We start from the raw sequence: 18743 nt of genomic DNA on the forward strand, positions 1-18743 counted from the left end.
CAGCTACTTCAGCCTGGTCAAGCGGCTCGGCGACGCCTTGCCTCGAGTTGACGCTGTCAAGCGCTCGGCGTGCATAGAAGGTGCGCAGATGGCCTTTGCCCGTGTCAAGATGCACTGGGCGAAGATGAAGGCCGCCGTCGTGGCAGTTGAGGGTCCATCTGGAGGCAAGGACCACCGCAAGCCGGAGCGCTATTTCGAGGATGTCCTTTAGGGTGCCCGTTTGATAGAGGGTCAATGCTCGAAGGATATTATGTTCGAATAAATGTATCCGAGCTACCCAGACCATGTATTATAAACCAAGGCTATGTAATACTCCCTCTATTCCTTGATATAAGGTGTATAGATTTTTGAGAAAATATCCGAAATATAAGGTGTATTGCGTTGCACCACTCGTTTAGATAATTATTTTAGGGAATTGATTACATTTCCTTATACGAGGCAAGCTCCTCTATTTTCTCATGTCAATTAGTCAGGTGTAATCTTGCCCAAAACTTGTGAAATTTTCCCTTCACGTGTGTTCTTTAATTTCCGTGCCAAAAACTATACACCCTATATTTAGGGACGGAGGGAGTATATTTTATGCATTTATCTTAAACTATTTTTCCTCCTGTGCGACCGTTTTTATCACTGAGAGTTTGCCAGTCGTCGGGTTCAGCCCCCACGTAGATATTAGGGGGGTGTTCGGAATAGCACATGACCACACTTGACCCAATGTCTTGGTCTGTAAAGGAGGTGTTAGTGCGGCGAACCAGGCAATCAGACTATGCGGCTTTATCACTCTCACTTAGCCATAGGAGTTTGACAATGGGACTGTAAGATAGCCCCTGGTGTGTATGCGGCTATCCAAACTTTGATGCCTTAAGCGCGTGACTGGAAAGAGCCAGTCCTTCGTGTAATACGGAAGAAATCGCTAGAGATTTAGTAAGTCGCCGAATTGCTGACCAGCTCTCGCCGCATCATGACAGTTAGTTTTCGGCTTTCTCTAGTGAGGTGTTGACCGGCCGAACCAGAAACACAATCACAGTAGTTCTCCCTTTAATACCTTAGCCGAACAAGCAGAACGTAAGGTTGTAAACACAGGAGCCGGGCAACCCAACTATTGACCAAAGACATGATTCGGAGCCGATGCATATAATGCAGTATTCGGGACGCCAAAGTCTACTCTAAGAGTGTTCAGACTTTCTGTTTTTGAAAATATATATGGCTGAATAGAGACCCTGGCGATTTAAGTCATGCCGAGGTGTATATGCCAATCTGACGTAAAGGGGGGAGACAGATTAGGAAATAAGCCAATATCGAACAAGGTTGGGCGAAACTGTTTCCATTATAGTCTAACATATTTTTATAGAAGATGCCATAAGCATCAAGGCTATTTTACATGTCGAGAACAAGGGAAAGCTGTATACAGGTCCTAAAAAGGAAAGATGATCTTGAAGATCCTTTGGACACTCTGCCGCACGTCTGCGCCGCTTTTCGCCTTGGTGTATGATCCTTTGAGAGGATCGACAATCGAGTATACATCAGGGGCCTGGAAAGGGGCCCTTGGTACCATCGGAAAGTGGTGTGGGTTGTGAAGAACCTGAAAAATAAAAATAAGAAGAAAAAGGGAAAAATATGAAGGTCCGGGTAGGGTCGAGTCGTATTGTAGACCTTGTTTATGGTGTGCCTCCGTCTTTGCCCACGGTATCTTTAGTGCATAGTTATGTATGCGCGATACGTACGCCGCTATCAATGTGGGGCTTTGACGGAGGCTGAATTGCTAGTCTAGCTCTGGACGACCCGGACTGCCATTTTGCAGGGTAGACCGGACTCATTTGACAGTGTCCGGGGGCTTGGCTGCCGATGTAGTATTCGGCTTGATAGGGCCACCCTGTACTTCGGCTGCAAGGGCCGCGGTATGCTCCTCGGTATGGAGGGAGCGCTCCATGTTTCCATTAACTGTAATAACGCCGCGGGGTCCAGGCATTTTTAGCTTTAAGTAAGCATAATGCGGGACCGCATTGAAGCTGGCGAAGGCGGTTCTCCCGAGCAGTGCGTGATAACCACTGCGGAAAGGGACGACGTCGAAGATCAAGTCTTCGCTTCGGAAGTTGTCCGGCGAACCGAAGACCACTTCCAATGTTATTGAGCCCGTGCAGCGGGCTTCTACACCAAGTATTTCTCCTTTAAAGGTGGTTTTAGTGGGCTTGATTCTTGACGGATCGATGCCCATTTTGCGGACAGTGTCCTGATAAGGCAGGTTACGGCTACTGCCACCGTCCATAAGGACGCGCGTGAGATGGAATCCGTGGATAATTGGATCGAGGACCAATGCTGCCGAACCTCCATGACGGATACTGGTTGGATGGTCTCTGCGATCGAAAGTGATCGGACAGGCTGACCATGGGTTATATTTTGGGGCGACTGGCTGTATGGCATAGACGTCCCTTAGTGCGCGCTTGCGCTCCCTCTTGGGGATATGTGTAACATATATCGTATTCACCGTTTTTACCTCGGGGGGGGGGGGGGATTTCTTCTGCCCCCCTGTGTTCGGTGGGCGAGGCTCTTCGTCGTCGTCCTCGCTGGGCGGTCCTTTCCCCTTATGTTCGTTGTTTAGCTTACCGGCCTATTTAAAGACCCAACAATTTCTGTTGGAATGATTGGCAGGTTTGTCAGGGGTGCCATGAATCTTGCAAGGCCGATCGAGTATTTTGTCCAAATTAGATGGACCATAATTATTTCATTTGAATGGCTTCTTCCGCTGACCGGGTTTAGAGCCACTGAAACCGGTGTTGACCGCCGTGTCTTCGGTATCTTCATTATTGCTTCGACGCTTGTGTTTGTTGCATCGTGGCTTGCCATTGCCATCTCTGGCTTCGGAGGTACCATGGTCACTGGTGTTGTTGCTTCTACGAGCTAACCAACTTTCTTCTCCCACGCAAAAGCGGGTCATGAGTGCGGTGAGAGCTGCCATAGACTTCGGTTTTTCTTGGCCAAGGTGTCGGGCGAGCCACTCATCACGGACGCTGTTCTTAAAGGCCGCAAGGGCTTCGGCGTTCGGACAATCGACCATTTGGTTCTTTTTAATTAAGAACCTGGTCCAGAGTTTCCGGGCTAACTCTCCGGGTTGCTGGACTGTGACTGAGGTCATGGGCATCTGGGGGCCGAACATAGGTACCTTGGAAGTTGTCTCTAAAGGCATCTTCCAAATCTTCCCAGCTACCAATGGAGTTTTCTGGGAGTCTGTTTAGCCAGTGCCGAGCTGGTCCCTTTAATTTTAGCGGGAGGTACTTGATGGCATGGAGATCATCACCGCGAGCCATGTGGATATGGAGGAGAAAATTTTCAATCCACATAGCGGGACCTGTCGTTCCATCGTATGATTCAATGTTCACGGGTTATACCCTTCTCGGAACTGGTGCTCCATTACCTCATCGGTGAAGCATAAGGGGTGTGCGGCGCCTCTGTATCGGGCGATGTTATGACGCAGTTTGGATGAAGTCCGTATGCGATTTTCGGCCCGGGTGAGGTTGTGCTTGTCGCGCCAGGCCTGATGACCATCTTCTCGCGTTGGAGCACACCCCCTTGATCCATAGATTGATCTGGTTTGACCGGCTCTATTGTCCAGGTCCTTACGTAGGTCGTAGGTGTAGCCTGTAGCTGCTACCTCCTTGCCTCTAAGGCGGGGAGGTGTGGGCTGATGTTCGGCGTAAGTAGCCGTTCTGTCCCGCCCACGTGGTGGTCGGTTAGGTTCGTCAGCAGCTTTATACTTTGGCGGTATTGGCTCAAGAGCCTCGTCGTCAAATTGTGGTAGTAGCTTGCGCTTTGCGTAGCTCTTTGTTGGGTGTTCGAGGCCGTATTCTTCGGCTGCCAGGACTTTAGTCCATTTGTCGTTGAGTGTATCCTGTTCGGCTTGAAGCTGTTGCTGCTTCTTTTTTAGGATTCTCACAGTGGTTATTAGCCGGCGCTTAAAGCGCTCCTGCTCGAGGGGTACCTCTGGTATGATGAAGTCTTTGTCGCCGAGTCTCACATCATCCTCGGATATCGGTACATAGTTACTATCCTCCGAGTCCTCGTTCCCGACCGGATCGCCGGGGTTAACTTGCCCCTCCTCCCAATCATCCTATTCGGATGTTGTTTCGATGGGGGCTTCGGGGTCTTCGGCGTTCTCCGGAGTGTCATTGTCTCCGGTGCCGGTATTGCTGTCTTTTCCACGACGAGATTTTGAGCCGCGCCGCTGACGTCGACGCTTTGGAGGTGCCTCAACAGGCTTGTCCTCAACCAGATCCTTCCTGCCGTCGCTGTCATCCTCTTTGGGTGTGTCCACCATATACACATCATATGTGGAGGTGGCCATCCAACGTCTGGTAAATGGCGGGTCTTGGCCTTCTTCGTCTTCGGCATCGTCGTCCATGCCGTCGATGTCTTCGGAGGCGTAGTCCAGCATGTCGGTTAAATCTTCGACAGTGGCTATGAAGTGGGTGGTGGGTGGGACGTGAAATTCCCAGATCTTAGCCCCTAGTCCAGGCTGGGCGTAATTCGAAAGTGATTCCTCTGTAATGGCGAGAGATCGCATTAATTCCAGAGCCTCGTTTAAGAGCGAGGTTTGGACGGGGAAGCGAGAGTCCGCGGGGCTGGCCGGGGTGAGAGCCTTTTGGCCATGCCCGCTTGGCGCGGACTTCGAGAGTTTGGATCTGGAGTCCGAGGGCAAGTCCGGCTTTTCAGTGACAAGGGGAGCTCGGTTCGACTCTGGGTTTGCCGATGACGTAGTCCCCTCTGGATCTCCGATAGCGAGCTCCATAATTGCAGAGAGTCCGGCGGGCTCTGAACTCCTATCTTCGAAGCTGGTAGTCTGCTCTGGATCTAAGGCCAGAGCGGTGGTTGGGGCCGCGAACCCTTCGAAGATCAAGTCTCCTCGTATATCAGCGACGTAGTTCAGATTTCCAAAACTGATCTGATGACCAGGGGCGTAGCTGTCGATCTGCTAAAGGTGGCCAACCGAGTTGGTGCGCAGTGCGAAGCCGCCGAATATGGAAATTTGGCCCAGGAGGAAGGTCTCCCCGGAAACGGCATCGTAGATGATCGATCGAGCCATCGAACCTTCTGTCGACAGCATAGTGGAACTCTTAATGAAAGCACCAATGTCGGTGTCAAAACCGGCCGATCTTGGTAGGGGGTCCCAAACTATGCGTCTGAGGATCGAAGGTAACAGGAGGCAGGGGACACGATGTTTACCCAGGTTCGGGCCCTCTTAATGGAGGTAATACCCTACTTCCTTCTTGATTGACTTTGATGAGTATAGGGGTTACAAGAGTTGATCTACCTTGAGATCGTAATGGCTAAACCCTAGATGTCTAGCCTATATGATTTGTCTTAGCCTCTACGGACTAAACCCTCCAGTTTATATAGACACCGGAGGGGCCTAGGGTTGTACAAAGTCGGTTTACAGAGAAAGGAAACTACACATCCAAACGCCAAGCTTGCCATCCACGCAAAGGAGAGTCCCATCCGGACACGGGGGAAGGCCTTGTATCTTGTATCTTCATGGCCCACCAGTCCGGCCCATGTCACATAGCCCGGACGCCCGGGGACCCCCTAATCCAGGAATCCCTCAAACACCAATATCTTCAAGAAACTTATTGATCCAGAACGCCTCCTTTGAAGCTTACAAAGCCGCAATATACCTTGCTTCTGTTGTAAAATCCGCAACAATGTTTTGTTTGAAACTCTTCCAGACAACTGCACCACCATTAAGTGTGAAAACATAACCCAATTAAGATTTATAGTCATCTATATCAGTCATGAAGCTAGCATCGGTGTAACCATTTACAACAAGTTCTTCATCTCCTCATGTAACACCCCAAAAAATTAATCATATTTTTAGTAAGTAAAATTTGGCCAGAAACTAAAATTTAATTATATTAGGTCATTTACTAATTTTAGGATCTTGTGTGATTTTTGTTTTCCGAAATCCTTTCCTCCATTTAGAGAACTTTTGAGAAATATTGTGGGTTTGAAAGTTTTCTTGATAATTTGATCCACCCTTTTAAAATTAAGTAGGAAATATTTTCAGAATAAGATTTGCCACAAAATAATTCTTTTAGTAGCATTTTCAATCTCTGAAAAGCTTCTATTGCACTAAGACCCTTCTAAATAATTCTTTAAAAATTCCACAAAATTTTTGAGAGGTCCCTTGATGCCTACACAACACTTTTATGCAAAAACCCAACTTGGTATTTTGGAAATTTTGAGCAAAACATCCTCTTTTCATTTCTGTCCCCTCCTTAAGTTATAACTAAAGCCCTAATTTTCCTAGTTCTATTAATTCTGAAATTTTTGCATCTCATAGTCCTTCCAACCAAAACCTTAAGTCCAGAAGATCAGCCCCATTCTCATCTTGGAAGTCCACCAAATATTCCTCTGAAGTTTCTGTCCAGAACAGAAATTCTTCCAAAGTTGCACTAGAAAGTTTTCTTTTTTCTGAAACCAACACCACCATCACCTCTATCATCCAAAGAGACCCCATCCTTCACTTCGAGAAGAATTGGCTAAATGGCCCTAACATTCTGTCGAACACCTCATGTGCATGATAGAAATCTGCAAGTTCATAAACTTGCATTCGGCACTTGCTCATTTGACCAAATCACCATGTCCATCATCTCAAGCATTTCCAGGAGCATCAACTTGCCAAGAATCGTGACTATAGGAGCTACCTAGGGCACCATGGCATTTGGTCGAATGCCTAGCGTGCATGTCCAGAGCATAAGCAGAGCGCTAGTACTACATGCATCGGCATCGAGCTGCTGCTGCCCCTCTGTTGCTACCCATGCTCATCATGAGCGCCTCCTGGGTCACCGCGTCGCCCCTGAGCCTCGCCGACACCCTCGCTTGGCCCCTAGCACCGGCCACAGAAAGCCACCATCTCGGGCACTGATACATCTCCAACGTATCTATAATTTATGAAGTATTCAAGCTGTTATATTATCATTCTTGGATGTTTTACAATCATTTTATAGCAACTTTATATCATTTTTTGGGACTAACCTATTGACATAGTGCCCAGTGCCAGTTGTTGTTTTTGCTTTTTTTACATCGCAGAAAATCAATACCAAACGAAGTCCAAACGCAGTGAAACTTATTGGAGATTTTTTCTGGATCGGAAGACACCTGGTGGGCCAAAGAAGTACCAGAGGGGAGCTCGGAGGAGAGAACAACCCACCAGGGCGCACCTGGTGGCCCAGGCGCGCCCAGGTGGGTTGTGCCCACCTTGGTGGCCTCCCACACCGCCTCTTCGCCCTATAAATTTTCAAATATTCCAAAAACCCTCAAGATAACCCTAGATCAGAAGTTCCACCGCCGAAAGCCTCTGTAGCCACGAGAAACAAATCTAGACCATGTTCGGGCACTCTGCTGGAGGGGGAAATCATCACGGGTGGTCATCTTCATCATCCAGCGGCCACCATGATGAGGATGGAGTAGTCCACCCTCGGGGCTGAGGGTTTGTATGAGTAGCTGATACGTCTCCAACGTATCTATAATTTTTGATTGTTCCATGCTATTATATTATCTGTTTTGGATGTTTAATGGGCTTTATTATACACTTTTATATTATTTTTTGGACTAACCTACTAACCAAAGGCCCAATGCAAATTGCTGTTTTTTTTCCTATTTCAGTATTTTTTGGACTAACCTACTAACCAAAGGCCCAATGCAAATTGCTGTTTTTTTTGCCTATTTCAGTGTTTCGCGGAAAAGGAATATCAAATGGAATGAAACCATTGGGAGAGTCATTTTTGGAACAAACGCAATCCAGGAGACTTGGAGTGGACGTCAAGGAAGCAACGAGGCGGCCACGAGGTACGAGGGCGCGCCCAGGGGGTAGGCGTGCCCCCACCCTCGTGGGCCCCTCGTAGCTCCACCGACCTACTTCTTTCGCCTATATATACTCATATACCCCGAAAACATCCAAGAGCACCATGAAACCCTATTTCCACCGCCGCAACCTTCTGTACCCGTGAGATCCCATCTTGGGGCCTTTTCCGGCGCTCTGTCGGAGGGGGAATCGATCATGGAGTGCTTCTACATCAACACCATAGCCTCTCCAATGATGTGTGAGTAGTTTACCACAGACCTTCGGGTGCATAGTTATTAGCTAGATGGCTTCTTCTCTCTCTTTGGATCTCAATACAAAGTTCTCCTCGATCTTCTTAGAGATCTATTCGATGTAATACTTTTTACGGTGTGTTTGTCGAGATCCGATGAATTGTGGGTTTATGATCAAGTTTATCTATGAACAATATTTGAATCTTCTCTGAATTCTTATATGCATGATTTGATATCTTTGCAAGTCCCTTCGAATTATCAGTTTGGTTTGGCCTACTAGATTGATCTTCTTGCAACGGGAGAAGTGCTTAGCTTTGGGTACAATCTTGCGGTGGTCGATCCCAGTGACAACAGGGGAAAGGACACGTATTGTATTGTTGCCATCGAGGATAAAAAGATGGGTTTTATATCATATTGCTTGAGTTTATCCCTCTAGATCATGTCATCTTGCCGAATGTGTTACTCTCTTCTTATGAACTTAATACTCTAGATGCATGCTGGATAGCGGTCGATGCGTGGATTAGTAGTAGTAGATGCAGAATCATTTCGGTCTACTTGACACGGACGTGATGCCTATGTACACGATCATGCCTAGATATTCTCATAACTATGCGCTTTTCTATCAATTGCTCGACAGTAATTTGTTCACCCACTGTAGAATTTGCTATCTTCAGAGAAGCCACTAGTGAAACCTATGGCCCCCGGGTATATTTTCCATCATATTAATCTCCCATCAACTAGCTATTTCTGTCGCCGTTTATTTTGCAATCTTTACTTTTCAGTCTATACAACAAAAATACCAAAAATATTTATCTTATTATCTCTATCAGATCTCACTTTTGCAAGTGGCCGTGAAGGGATTGACAACCCCTTTATCGCATTGGTTGCAAGGTTCTTAATTGTTTGTGCAGGTACTAGGGACTTGCGTGTAGTCTCCTACTAGATTGATACCTTGGTTCTCAAAAACTGAGGAAATACTTATGCTACTTTGCTGCATCACCCTTTCCTCTTCAAGGGAAAACCAACGCATGCCCAAGAGGTAGCAAGAAGGATTTCTGCAGTCGTTGCCGGGGAGATCTACGCACAAGTCAAGACATACCAAGTACCCATCACAAACTCTTATCCCTCGCATTACATTATTTGCCATTTGCCTCTCGTTTTCCTCTCCCCCACTTCTAAAACGATTTTCAAAAACCTTTGCCTTTTCTTCGCCTTCTTCCCGTATGTATCTTTGTTTGTGTTTCCATGTGCATTCTATTTGCTTGCTAAAAATCTATTGATATGGATCCACTTAAAGTTTTCTACTTGGATCATCTTCGATCCTTATGCGCTCGTGCTGAAACCCCAACTAGCCTAGTTGATGGGAAATCTTTAGATGAGCATGCTCATTTTGTGCATCACTGCTTGTCTGAAAAAGGGAGACTCCTATGGGATCAAATAAACAGATTGCTGTGTTATGCTTGGCATCTTTGTGAAATTTATGATTTTACTTGTTGCTCTAAGAACCCTAAAAAATACCTCCCCTACCTCTGTGAGTTTAATGATAATGAAATCTTATTTTCTTATGCAAAGGGTGTTTATAGTTACTACGATATCGAACAAATTGAAGAATTTGTTGCTTTTAAGGGTGCTTATGAAGTTGCTTCTTTGATTGAAAAGTATGATATTACTCTCTATGAATATGGAAATTTTGACATACTTAAATATTGCTATGAAAATTATGCTCATAATGTCTATGTCAAAGAATTTATTGAGAGAATGACCGTTGCTTTGGAAGAAAATAATTATATGCATGAATCCATAGATAATGATGATTCCGATGATTTGATTGAAATATCCCTTGATGAACATGATGCTTGCTATTCTTGTGGCCATGCTGCCAATATTTATGAAGATGAACTTGCTATAGTTCCTTATGTTAAACATGAGATCCTTGCTATTGCACCCATACTTGGTAGTTCCTTCGATGAAAAGCATGATTGCAATGATGTTACTATAAATTCTCTTGATGTCAATTGTGCTAATAATATGCAAACCCCTAAGCTTGGGGATGCTAGTTTTGCTATGTCCACTACTTGTTGCAATGTTCATGATTGGGGTGATTCTTCTTATGATCTTGAAAATTTATTTAAGCCCATGATGAATATGAGATTGATAATAGTGTTTGCAATAATATTGAAAGTGGGTTTGAAAGAGTGTCAACTTTAGATCCCACATATTTGGAGAATGTTCAATCTTATGGTATTTCTGATAAAATTGGGTTTGGAGAGGTCATGACTATAGTTAATGATAATCCCACTGTTTTGGAAGAGTGCCAACTTCGCATGCATGTGGATCGTGTTGAGAATATGTTATGTGATAGCTATTTTGTTGAATTTGCCTATGATCCTACATGTAATTTTTATGAGAGAGGAAAATATGGTTGTAGAAATTTTTATCTTACTAAATTACCTCTCGTCATGTTGAGATTGCTATCATCTCTTTCCTCTTCCTTGCATATGCTAATTTTTGCTTGCTATGATAATTTGTTTGCTTATAAAATGCCTATGCATAGGAAGTATGTTAGACTTAGATGTGTTTATCACGTGTTCTATGATGCTCTCTTTGTGCTTTAATTCTTGTCTTTGATGTGAGCATCATTAAAATTATCAATGCCTAGCTAGGGGCGTTAAACGATAGCGCTTGTTGGGAGGCAACCCAATTTTATTTTTTGTTCCTTGCTTTTTGTTCCTGTTTAGTAATAAATAATTCATCTAGCCTCTGTTTAGATTTGGTTTTATGTTTAGATTAGTGTTTGTGCCAAGTTAAATGTGACGCCCCGATTCAATCGTACACTAATCATACATGCAAACGTGTACGATCAAGATCAGGGACTCACGTGAAGATATCACAACACAACTCTAAAAATAAAATAAGTCATAAAAGCATCATAATACAAGCTAGGGGCCTCGAGGGCTCGAATACAAGTGCTCGATCATAGACGAGTCAGCGGAAGCAGCAATATCTAAGTACAGACATAAGTTAAACAAGACTGCCTTAAGAAGGCTAGCATAAACTGGGATACAGATCGAAAGAGGCGCATGCCTCCTGCCTGGGATCCTCCTAAACTACTCATGGTCGTCGTCAGCGGCCTGCACGTAGTAGTAGGCACCTCCGGTGTAGTAGGAGTCGTCGTCGACGGTGGCGTCTGGCTCCTGGGCTCCAGCATCTGGTTGCGACAACCAGGTAGAAGGGAAAGGGGGAAAAGAGGGAGAAAAGCAACCGTGAGTACTCATCCAAAGTACTCGCAAGCAAGGAGCTACACTACATATGCATGGGTATATGTGTAAAGGGCCATATCGGTGGACTGAACTGCAGAATGCCAGAATAAGAGGGGGATAGCTAATCCTGTCGAAGACTACGCTTCAGGCCACCTCCATCTTGCAGCATGTAGAAGAGAGTAGATGGTAAGTTCACCAAGTAGCATCGCATAGCATAAACCTACCAGGCGATCCCCTCCTCGTCGCCCTGTTAGAGAAAGCAATCACCGGGTTATATCTGGCACTTGGAAGGGTGTGTTTTATTAAGTATCCGGTTCTAGTTGTCATAAGGTCAAGGTACAACTCCAAGTCGTCCTGTTACCGAACATCACGACTATTCGAATAGATAAACTTCCCTGCAGGGGTGCACCACATAACCCAACACGCTCGATCCCATTTGGCCGGACACACTTTTCTGGGTCATGCCCGGCCGCGCAAGATCAACACGTCACAGCCCTACCTAGGCACAACAGAGAGGTCAGCACGCCGGTCTAAATCCTATGGCGCAGGGGTCTGGGCCCATCACCCATTGCACACCTGCACGTTGCATGGGCGGCCAGAAGCAGAACTAGCCCCCTTAATACAAGAGCAGGCTTACGTTCCAATCCGGCGCGCGCCGCTCAGTCGCTGACGTCACGAAGGCTTCGGCTAATACCAAGACGTCGAGTGCCCATAACTTTCCCACGTAGTTGGTTAGTGCGTATAGACCAAATGGCCAGACTCAGATCAAATACCAAGAACTCTTTAAGCGTGTTATTTTTAAGTATCCGCGGACGCCAACCAGGGCCAGGCCCACCTCTCTCCTAGGTGGTCTCAACCTGCCCTGTCGCTCCGCCACAAAGTAACAGTCGGGGGCCGTCAGGAACCTAGGCCCACCTCTACCGGGATGGAGCCACCTGTCCTTTCAGCCCCCTCATCAGAATCACTTGCGGGTACTCAACGAGCTGACCCGACTTTAGTCACCACATGTGTAACATGCTACACTACTCTAATGCAAGCAGTAGAGAGAAGAATAGGCGATATCTGGTAATCAAGGGGGGGGCTTGCCTGGTTGCTCAAACAAGAAGGAGGGGTCGTCGGTGACGTAGTCAACCACAGGGGCATCAGCATCGTCACGGGGTCTACCGAAGAGGGGGGAGAAACAGTAAGAAAATAGCAAGCAAGTGCATAATAGGACAACAGGCAGAGCTAGACATGTTCTAACGCGGTATGAGGTGATACCGGTGAGGGAGGGATACATCCGGGAAAATATCCCCGGTGTTTCGCGTTTTCGGGCAGATGAATCAGAGGGGAAAAGTTGCGTGTTCGCTATGCTAGGGATGTGTGGCGGACGAACGGGCTGCGTAACCGGATTCGTCTCGTCGTTCTGAGCAACTTTCATGTACAAAGTATTTTCATCCGAGCTACGATTTATTTTATATTAATTTTAAAAGATTTAAAATGATTTTCTAATTTCTGGATTTAATTTAATTCGAAATTAAATTTGTATTTAGATGCTACGGGTACACAGGAAGTGTACCCAGAGTGTGTCTAAGGGGCTGACAGGTGGGGCTCTGGTCAAAAGTCCAGTCAGCATTTGACTGGACCGTTGACTGGTCAAAAGGGCCCATGGGACCCGCATGTCATTGATACATGTTTTGCTAAACAACATTTGATTAACTAATCTGGTTGATTAGATTATTAAGCAGGTTATTTAAGTTAACTAATTAACTTACTAACTAATTAATTCATTAATTAATTAAAAATTATTATTTAATTAATCTTTTTTTGTTTTATTTTTGGGCGTGGGCCCTGTCTGTCATAGGAACAGGGGGCCTATCGGGCATCGGGTTACGGGCGCAGGGCGCGGGCGTGCGCCCATGGCCACCAGGGGAGCGAACTCCGCCAGGAGGGAGGGTGCGGCCCCGGGTGGGGACGGCGGCGACGACGTGCGGGCAGCGGTGAGGTCCAGTGGATGAGCGAGGCGACGACCGGAGCGACGGCAACGCCAACAGCCAGCAGCAAGTAGGGGTTCGAGTAGTAGGGAGAAGAAAAACGAACGAAGCTCACATAGGGAGCTCATGGAGGCTCTGCGAAAGCTTAGGAGCAGCAGGGGTTCGCCATAGTTGACGACGAACGCCGGCAGCTGAAGCGGGTAGCTGAAGTCGATCTGCTCGACTTGGCGCATCCCAGCTCGTTCTGCTCCTCGATGACGGTGTAGTGGACGACGACGGAGTGGCCGGACATGGCCTCACGACGCGGGGACGACGGTGATGCTTGGCGGCGGGGAAGACGCACACGGCGACCATGGCGCAAGCAACGACTGGTCATGGAAGGAGGCGAGCAGTAGAACGAGATGCGTCGCGTGGGGAAGGATGGGGCGCATGGTGGAGGCAGAGGGCACTGTAGCATGGCGGCTAGGAGGTGAGCAGCAAGGCGATAGGGAGGCGCTGGTCAGCGGTGGCGCGAGGAGGGAAAGCGAGGGAGGGATAAGGGGATCGAGTAGAGGCGTTCCCCCCCATGCGACTGCGTGTGCATGTGAGGCGGCGCTCACAGGGAGACAAAGGAACGATGGGGGATCGAGAGGGTAGATCAAGCTAGGGTTAGTTGGTGGGGGTGGGCCGGCCTGCCCGGGGTGGCCGTGGCCAGCCGGCTGGACCAAGGCCCAGTTGGCCATGGGGAGTTCTTTTACCTTTTACCTTTTGTTTTGTTTACTTTTGTTTTTATTTATTTCCTTGTTTTTGTTTTCTTTTACTTATTTAATAGTTTATAGTTTTTAGAAAAAGTGAAACCCACCCCTCAATTAGATTTGTAAACTCAACTGTTCTCACAAAAAGTTTGGGACAAAAGTAAAGTACCTTGTATTCTCTATTAATTAAAAAGACATTTAAGTTATTTTTTCGGCCATTGTTTTATTTATTTTAGTGCCTTTAATTATTTTATAATAATGTGGATTCTCCACCATAATTACTTATGATTTATTTGTCACATTGGGAACATTATAGTTTTAACTTTTGAAAACTTTTATTGTTTGACTTTATTTTAAATTTGAATTTTGAATCAGTTTTGAATCAGTGTGAGTTTAACAACAGTAATCATGGTAACATGGCATCATTAGTAGGGAATTACTGTAGCTTGATTATCACGGCATCACAATTCTCCTCCAGTACAAGAAATCTCGTCCCGAGATTTAAGAGGGGAGTAAAGGGGAAGAATAGGTAATGAAATTCTAACGATTCTTCTTGGTCTTGGTTGCTCTTCTCGAAGAGGTTGATCCATTACAATGGTGTCTTCATTCCTATGCTTCAGTTATCGTGATGAAGCCGGCATCCTTCCTTCAGGATCTCCATCGTACTTACGATAGAATAAGGGGGGTATTCCAGAAGAACGGATCTCTGCAAGGTTGACTATCTGGTCGATAACGTCGGGGAAGGTGGCGGAAAGTAACTCTCAAATTGAAACTTAAGAAAACATCGAGAGCAAGGTAAGTAGGTACCATGAGAAGTTTCAAGCGGGTAGGCAATCGTTCGATGCCTGAAACAAAGTGTGAAAGGGGTCTAGAGCAACGAGAATAAGTATTGCGTCTGATACCAGAATAGATCACTTGGCAGGTGGCCCGTGAATTACATATGAAGTCAAGCGCGAGGATAACTTTGACAACAGGGTGTACAGGAGAGTCAGGTTTCGATCCTGTGGAACTGTGGGTTATGGGCCCACCATGTGGGATAAAAGTAGGAGGAGTGGTGACATCTTGCATGGTCATGATAGCAAGGCATGTCAGAGGGTAGCCTGTCAGTTATGTCGGCAACAACATCGGTACCAAGGGCGAGGGACGAAGAGAACCATTTTCCTGCTCGTCGAACGAGGCGGACCAATAGGCAAAGTTCTCGTCCATGGGTGGTTACCGGAATGTTTTCAACAATAGTAACAGGGTCTTACTAACAGAATTGTACACCGAGGTGTTTACATAAGCAGGAGAATATTACTGCTTAGATCATATAGATCACAAGAAAGGTTAAACCAAACAGTGGAAAGGAAAATTATGATTCTCAGTTTAAACATGAAAATGGAAAGGAAAATGTGTTTAAGCACATACTTCAAGGGTATATCCTCCCCAAGGACAAGCAGAGCATGATATCCATGACAGGATATAATGTATTAGACCCTTTAGGTAAGGGGAGAGAAATTGCATGCCATTACCCATACAACAGTGTTTGGATAATTGATAAAGAAAATTTAGCATTGTGCTTCAGATGTTCTTATTGAAATTCGGAGTACCACAGACATGCTTCGAGATAGCATTGACATGGTCTTCAAGCAAAGGTTGGACTTTGCATACACAAAGGATCCATCAGGAACACTCATAGAGTAAGTCTTACGATTTCCTCATGGAGAAATGGATAATCTTACTAAAAAGGAAACTATAACAATAGGGCCTCCGGCCAGGTGTGCTAGGCATGACATCATCTTACCGGGTCATATATAAAGACCAATGTTATAACTCTTGGATATATGTTCCAACCATCATATCTAACCGAGATTCAGATCCGATTGGTGTCAGGATACCTCAGACTCAGGATGCCCGAGGAGAAAAGGTGCGACACAAGTTGACGAGATGACATCGAAGATTCTCGGGAAATGAACTATGGAAGCGAGTTTCGAAACAAGAGTTCATCATTAAATCAAGGAGAGGGTGAGGAGTTGGCTGATGGACTCAACGACAATTCATCAAGAATTCCAACAAGTTGGATTTCCACAATTATGTGATCAGGGAGATAACATTTGTTGGATCAAATGATATAATGAGGTAAGCTCGAGGAAAACATACACAATTAAACATTGGTTGAAAAGTGCACCCGAAATATGGTCTTAGGTAGCATGATCAATGTTAGAATGGTGATTCGATAACCAATGGTCTAAGAATGAAATATCGACCATTAACATCAAAGCAATAGGGTTGCTAGAAGTTTTGAATTCGCAAGTCATAATTCAATTGTCGGTTTTCCAGTTAGATATAACACAGGACCAAGGAACGAACAGAGATGGCAACTTGTATCAAGAATTCTTAAAGAGGTGGAACAATTCTCACAACATCCTCGACATACAGATGGTAATACTTCAAGGTAGAACACAATATAAGCTAGATAGCAAGGAAATCAAGGTACAACTCAAAACATGAACAAGTTTGTGTTGGGGGGAGGCAAGAATGTTTGTCGATGATAACACAATCCTCGAGGGGTAAGGATGGTATTTCTCATCACGAATTCGATTGATATCCTGTAAGAGCTCAGAATGTTGATGATGATCACGACACAATTGTCAAGAGATTTCATGAAGATGTAATCAATCAATGATGACATCAAGTCAAAGGAATGATGAAGCGAAAGGTTATTGGAACCACGAGTACGACACAAACTCGAAATCAAGCTTGCTGTTCAAGGACAAATGGTATGACGAGGAAGATTGACGTAAGATTAGCTCACCGTCAAAAATTTTGCTCCGGGAAGAAGGACCAGGTAGCACAGTTAAAATCGGCATGACAAGGATATAGCCAAGCAGGCTAGGAATGACGTGATCGAGTTCAAACTCGTAAGTAATGAAGGTTACCAAGAGTTGTTTAATCACGGTGCGGACTCGACTCAGTTATCGGTGTCTTTGAGTGTTTAATAACTCAGAGCCCGTGAAAAATTGGAATCAGTGAGAATGTAGCACTTGATGAAGAACTCATAAGAAGTTATGCAGTTCCATGATAATCTCGAGATACCAGGGGGGTAATACTCGACGACAGATCAAAGTAGAGGTTGGACTAGGGTATTGCTCTGCAGAAGACAAGTGCTCAAACTAGCACGAGAAATGGAATCAAGGAGAAACATGGTCGGAACCACGTCCACAGATACAAGATGAACTTATAACAAGGGGATAATTATTTTAAGAGAAGCTTCCATGATAAGGTATACACCGTGTCCATGGGCATGAACACAGGGTTCAAGGTCGACTCCCACTTGTTCAACGCATAACCTTTCATTCACCTCTCGTATTTCGAAAATGACATTTGTTGTTGAAAGTTTTTACCTGATGCAATACCAGATAAGTATGACCCATGAAATCTTTCGGGTTCACACGGATTAGGGAAGGCGTAGGTTCAACCCATCGGGGCATCTTAGAAACATATACCACAAATTTTTAGGAGTAATTAACACAAGCTCAAAAGTAGAGCATGGTTGTCAAAGCATTATGCATCAGGGAAAGAACTCACAAGATTTGAATGCGAATGATACCATCGGATAACAACCCAGCAATGGGTTTGGTGGTCCATAACGGAGCTGACTTGAGTATCGGTACTCAATCAGAGGAAGAAAGAATGCAAAGGCATCAGATTATGGGAATAACTAACTAATTCAAATCTCAAATGCAAAGGAATTGCGATTTCCAAATCAAGGGATCAGAAGCAAACGCTCTGATTAAGGATGGATAAGTTGAGTAGACTTAGGGGTACAACCGACGGCAATTCGGTTGGTCGAGAACCAGTTCATGTTTAAAATGACTTCTGATCCGGAACGATGAATTCTAGGATTTCGACTGAGGATTGCGAGCATTCACCACATATCAAATCAAAGGCTGAAAATGACGATGACAAGGGATACTAATGAATATTGCTAGACATATGGAACACAACCATATATGCAAGCAGACAAGTATTTGCACAGCAACAGCTGGCAGAGAATTACCGGACCGGATAGCATATCAATGTACCTTGTGGATCATATGATCAACTAGTAATGAATAGTTCCTTGATAAGGGTGAAGAATTATTCGTAGGGGTATTCATGCGGCGAGGAACTGCGGGGTAGTAATCATAAAGGATGCTTGGAACATCGAAGAGTATTTGAGGGCACCTTGTAATAACAAGGGCAACTGGGGATGAAAGTATGAACGACAAAAGTATGTAGTTATCCATAAAGATTTATCGGTGGTAGGGATCGCAATGGTGAAGGGCACAAGGGTCTCGGGAAAGCATCAGAGAGTGTCTTCAGAATCTTCTGGTGCAGCAGGCGATCATCTGGCCTGAAGGGGCTCTCCGGGAGGAAGTATTTTCGAGAACCTAAAGTTAGATTTTAGAAAATCATTTAACCCGAATAGAAAAGAGGTCAGAATCCCAGAGTATAGACAAGGCATAAAAGATCCTAATACCACCCAATGGAGACGTGGGCCCGTAAGCCACACAGCCATGTTAGTAAAAGTTTTGCAATGTCTAGACTCGACTTCGGCCAAGGAGTGTGGAAAGGGGATTCCTACAGGCAATCGGCTCTGATACCAACTTGTGACGCCCCGATTCAATCGTACACTAATCATACACGCAAATGTGTACGATCAAGATCAGGGA

The sequence above is a fragment of the Aegilops tauschii genome, chromosome 2 (genome assembly GCF_002575655.3).
Source record: "Aegilops tauschii subsp. strangulata cultivar AL8/78 chromosome 2, Aet v6.0, whole genome shotgun sequence".
NCBI classification, from domain to species: domain Eukaryota; kingdom Viridiplantae; phylum Streptophyta; class Magnoliopsida; order Poales; family Poaceae; genus Aegilops; species Aegilops tauschii.